Source organism: Mustela erminea, chromosome 11 (assembly GCF_009829155.1).
Source record: "Mustela erminea isolate mMusErm1 chromosome 11, mMusErm1.Pri, whole genome shotgun sequence".
NCBI classification, from domain to species: Eukaryota; Metazoa; Chordata; class Mammalia; order Carnivora; family Mustelidae; genus Mustela; species Mustela erminea.
In genome coordinates, this window is record NC_045624.1 from 7,016,050 (window position 1) to 7,022,187 (window position 6,138).

The following is a 6,138-nucleotide window of genomic DNA, read 5'->3' on the forward strand; positions in this document are numbered from 1 at the left end:
TTAAAGAGAGTTAGTTCAGTTAAAGTTAAGCTAGGCAAAACAGTCTAACCAAAAACATAAAAATATTCCAATAGCCCAGTAAAAAAGGGAGCCCAAAGTATTGACAGGGACTGTGGAGATAGAGTCAGATTTTTGAGATGGGATTCAGAGCACATGGGATGGATTGAATACAGATGGGGAAGGAGAGGCAGAGACAAAGGTTGCCCTGAGTTATCTGGCTGGGTTGACCAGATGGATGGTTATACTGTGACCCAAGACTGGAAACGCAGTAAAACTTCCAAGATGGCTGCCTTCTAAAACAATATTAATTCATTGGTTTCTGGGTCCATATAGTTGATGTCACAGAGCAAGTACAGGCAAGGTGAAAATGAAAGCATCGGGCTCTGGGATCTGGCAAAGATGTATAGTTTACATGTCCCACAGATTTCCCTTCTCTTATGCTTCTCTGTTCCATTTCAGTCTTCAGGGTATGAAACCTAGCAGGGCACGTTGGTTAGGAACATAAACACGTCTCCTTCCTGTCAAGATGCTTAATTATAGCAATACATTATGACACAATTAGCCAGTCTGGTCTGTCAGAAAGGCTCAGAAACAAGAACGATTGTTTAGAATGGGAGTTTCCAAGCTAATGTGTCAGAGAATTTTGGGAAGTCACAATGGGTAAAAGTTTATCAGAGGCAGCAATTAAAAGTTGCCTCTGGATGTTGCTCTGATGGGAGAATATTTAAAAGCAGCATAAATACTGGACAGTTATCCTTCTATTTCTGGAAAACATTGTAACAAAATCCAACATAATATTGTCTCTATGTTCCCTATTGCAAAAAAGTAATAACTGAAAATTATGCAGATGGGTACAAGCTTGACATAAAATACCAAAATATGTAAACTCTGGTTTTCTGGAAATATCATGAGAAAGGTCAGTTTATTAGCACTATGTCCGTATGCTTTTATTGCCAGGAATTTTAGTTCGTTTTTATAACCACCATTCTGTGATGCATGAATTTACTTCTGTGAAGTTCTCTAGTATACATTCAAATTCTACCACTGCAGCCTGACCCCTTTACTAAGTTATATGGTCATATTTTGGCTTTAACATTTATTGAGAGTCAGTATTAGAAAGAATTACATGAAGAACATTTCTGGGCCTTTTGTAAAACTCTTGGAGATACTGTGTTTTTTTTTTTTTCTTTTCATGGAAGGATCAGCAATCACTTGTTTTAAGTACTTAGCACAGGAAAAAGAAAAAGGCTTGTTTCCTTTTCTGACTCTGACCGGTTGTATTTTCTTTTTTGTTTTAGCCATCAAGAAAAAAATGACAGTGAATTTAACAATCAATCATGGTAAATATCCTATTTCCGATGCCATCATTGCCTTGAGTGGGCTCCATGAAAGAGAGCCCCATAAGACACTCTATGCTTAAATACAACTGGGAATTACAGGGTACCTTATTTCATAATACATAGTAATATACCAAAGGTGCAGAGAAGCCTGTGGAAAAAGAAATTATGTTACTTTCATCCAATTTCCTCCCAGTTTATTTGAGGAGAGGACCCCCTTTTTTTTCCATATAACATGTATTAACACTTCTTGGTATTAGTGTTTCATAAAATACATATATTTTTATTGTGATAAAATATATACATAAGATTTACCATTGTAGCCATTTTAAGTGTACCTTTCAATGGCATTAAGTACATTAACATTGTTCAACTACCTCCACCATGCAACCCCAGAACATTTTGTTCATTTTCCCAAACTTTCCAGAAATACTGACTACCGGTTCCCTCACCCTCAGCTACTGGCAACCACCATTTTACTTCCGTAGAATATACTTTGGGGACATACACATCCAAATGATCTTTATATTTGTTGGCTTTTTTAAATGTGGTTTTGATTTACAATTTTAACTTTAATTATTTTTTTATATTTTTACTGCTTTGTTAGCTACCTCAAACCCTGCAACTCCTCTCAAAGATAGGTAGCTTATAAATTATAAGTAAATATGCCATAATTAGAGATTTACAATGTATGTTAGCAGAGGAAGACTCAGAAAAGCAGCTTAGTAAGAAATTGGGAACACAATACCCTATGAATTTGTATAACAGTGAATAATATATATTAACATTAATAATATTTGTATTAGCAGCAGATAATATAATCATTTCAAGGGAACTCCAAGGTTGTGTGCTTTAGTCACACTGAAACATTGTAGTTAACCATGAACTTGTTCTATTATGATCCTGACTTTGCATATGCGGTGTCTTATGCCTAGGAATACCATCCTTATTCCTTTATATGAGCAGAGTGAACTACTCAAGTCTCTTTTCACATCTGTATATAACACTATTTAAAACACTCTCACACCACAATTCACACTACTATAATTTGTCCATATGACTGTCTCCCGCTAGATTCTGAAACCATGAAGGGCAGAGAAGGTTCTATTTACCTCTCTTGTAACTAGCCGATGATAGATGCTTAATAAATGCTTGTTAAATTAAACAATCTGTCCCAACCATCCATTCAGTGCTGGAATGGTTTCTAGGACGTTGTTGCCTATGTGTCTTTTCTATGGATGAGTACTTCTAGAAAGCCCCAGCACATGAGACAGTCCATTAACCTATGGGTAATTCTGGATGTTCAAAAATTCTTTTTAATTTTTTAAAAAAGATTTTATTTATTTATTTATTTATCTGAGAGAGAGAGAGAGAGAGAGAGCACAGACAGAGAGTGAGTAGAGACTCCCCACAGAGCAGTCTGACATTTCGATCCCAAGACCCTGACATCATGACTTGAGCCAAAGGCAAATGGTTAACTGACTGAGCCACCCAGGAATCCTCAAAAATTCTATAAAGAATGACCTATCTTAAAATAAGTATAAGTACTATTAGATTTGTAAACATATGAAAGCTCATTTTTTTTTCTTATTGTTGTCTACTACTGTATTCCCAGTACCTAGAGCAGTTCTTGGCAGATAACAGGCAGTCAATAAATATTTGTTAAGTGAAAAAGCAGTCTCATATTTTTTATTAAAATCAGAAATGAGATGACCTGTTATAACTATTACTTAATCCTTTAATAATGTTTTAATGAATGTATATAATAATTAAAAAGGAACTTCACGATTATTAGACAAGAAGAAACAAAAGTTGCCATTATTTATAACTGACATTATTTTATATCTAGAAAATCCAAGACAAAGAACGTCTACACGGTTCAAAATTAGAAAAGTTTAGTAGGGTTTCTTGTTGCAAAATTAGTGTCTGAAAAAAAAAATAGCTTTTTATATTCTAAAAAATAAAGTCAATTAGTAAATAGAAATAAAAAATCTTACTTGCCAAAGCAGCAAAATACGAAGTATCTGGAAATAAGTTTCTAAACACGAAGGACTTATATGAAGCAAATGAGCAAGGTGGTGGATGGTGGGTTACATATTCGCAAATTAACTGAGTTGGCACTCTACTTTATATCCTCTACCCAAACCAATTCCATGTTCACTAAAGAGGTAAATGTAAATGATAAAACTAGAAGACCCAGAAGGAAATGTGTGCAAATATTCAGCAGGCCTTGCCAAATCTGGATGAAAGGAAGACTGTTGTAAGTATTTGTGCTTTCCCCATACAAAGAAAGACCAGTGGATTTGACTACAGTAAAATGAAACACTTCTGTATACTGAGAAGCACCATAAGCCAGATTAAAGGTAAACGAAGAACTAGGGAAAACATTTTCAATATAAATGACACAGGAATTAAGTCCTGATTACGTAATACACTCATGCAAACTGATAACAAGTGAATATCCCGGTTTAGAGGACGAATAAAAACCTTGAATAAATTACAAATGGTTGCAAAACATACCGCAATCAACAATCTAATGAAAACATCTCCAACCTCATTAGTAATCTAAAGAAATGCAAAGTAAAACAATGAGGTGCCATTCTTTCCTAAAAACGTATATATATAATATATTATTATATAATTACATAATATTTATATATATTTATATGTAATATGTTATATATATATGTTTTTTATATATGTATATGTTTTAAAGTAACATCCAGGACGCCTGAGTGGTTAGTCTGTTAAGCGTCTGTCTGCGGCTCTCGTCATGATCCTAGGGTCCTGGGATCGAGTCCCACATCGGACTCCCTGCTCCTTGCAGAGTCAGCTTCTCCCTCTGCCCCTCCCCCCACTCATTCTCTCAATCTCTCTCTTGCTCACTCTCGCACCTTTTCTCTTAAATAAATAAATAAATAAAATCTTTAACAAAAAAGGCAATATCCAGGGCTGGTGAGGATGAGGTTGCATGGGGCCCTTCCCCACTGTGGCAGGCATATAAACTCTTGCTGATAAACTTACCATAAGGCAATGAGGCAGCAGGTGTCCCAGATCTTAAAAACGTTTAATCCTTTGCCCAGTATCTATTCCTAGTAATTTGTCTTAAGGACGTTGTTAGTGATGCTTGAAAAAGACACTCATCCTAGAATTATTTATAATAACAAGACATTAAAAATAATAGTAGAATAGGGGCACATTCATGCTTTGCAGCCACTTAAAATACTATTTTATAATAAAGATATAAAAATATTAGTATATATGGTTTAAGTGAATAAAGCGGGGCAACTGTCTAGGTGTACCATAGGATCCCAGTTTTGCAATACATACACATATAATAAGCATACATATATGTGCGTTTGTGTGTATGCGTGTAGAAATGCATGTAGAAATACAGACTGAAGGAAATATTAATGATTACCTCCAGGTGTTAGGGTGATAGATAATGGCGGGATGATTTTTTAAAAAAATTTTATTTGTTTATTTGAGAGAGGGACAAGCAGGGAGGAGAGGCAGAGGGAGATGGAGACGCAGATGCCCTGCTGAGCCCAATGTGGGCCAGGCAACCTGGATGATTTTTTAAATCATTTAAAAATTTTTAAAAATTATTATTATTAAACTTCTATTTCCAAATTTCCTACAATAAACATATATTGCCTCTACAATTATAAATAGATATACTAAAAGGAAACACAAGCTCCTTGCTGATGCAAAACAAATGACTTTGGACTTTGCTAATCTTACATTCCCTGGCAGGCAAATGGATCAAAAATCGAGTTCCTTGGAGGCTGCTATCCATCTTCTGTCACTTCTACTTTCACCCACATGAATCACCATCACATCATCCCATCCTCTGGTTGTGCTCCCGAAAAAGTGTCCATGTTGTTTAAACTGCACTTGAGGGGCACCTGGGAGGCTCAGATGGTTAAGCAACTGCCTTCTGGTCAAGTCATGACCTCAGGTCCTGGGATTGAACCCCCAGCCGGGCTCCCAGCTCAGTGGCTAGATGTTCATCCACAGATGAATGGATCAAGAAGATGTGGCATATACACACACACACACACACACACACACACACATACACAATGGAATACTATGCGGCCATCAAAAGAAATGAAATCTTACCATTTGCAATGACGTGGATGGAACTAGAGGGTGTTATGCTGAGTGAAATAAGTCAATCGGAGAAAGACAATTATCATATGATCTCCCTGATATGAGGAATTTAAGAGGCAAAGTGAGGGGGTTACTCTCTACCTCCATCCGTGCTGTTGCAAATGGCAAGATGTCATTCCTTTTTGATGGCTGAGTAATATTCCATTGTTGACATATACCACATCTTCTTTATCCATTCATTGGTGTAATGACACTGAGGCTGCTTCCATAGTTTGGCTGTTGTAATGATGCTGCGATAAACATAGGCATAAATCCCTTTGAATTCGTGTTTTTGAATTTTGGGTCTAAGTACCCAGTAATGCAATTTCTGGATCATAGGGTAGTACTATTTGTAATTTTTTGAGGCACCTCCATACTGGCTTCCACTCTGGCTGCCCCAGATTGCATTCCCAACAACAGTGCATGAGGGTTCCTCTTTCTCTGCATCCTCGCTAACACTTACTGTTTTTTGTGTTGTTGATTTTAGCCATTCTGACAAGTGTCAGAATGATTTGCATTTCTGTGATGATCAGGGATGTTGAGCATCTTTTCCTGTGTCTGTTGGCCATCTGGATGTCCTCTTTGGAGAAATGTCTGTTCGGGTCTTCTGCCCATATTTCAATTGGATTATTTGGTTTTTGGTGTT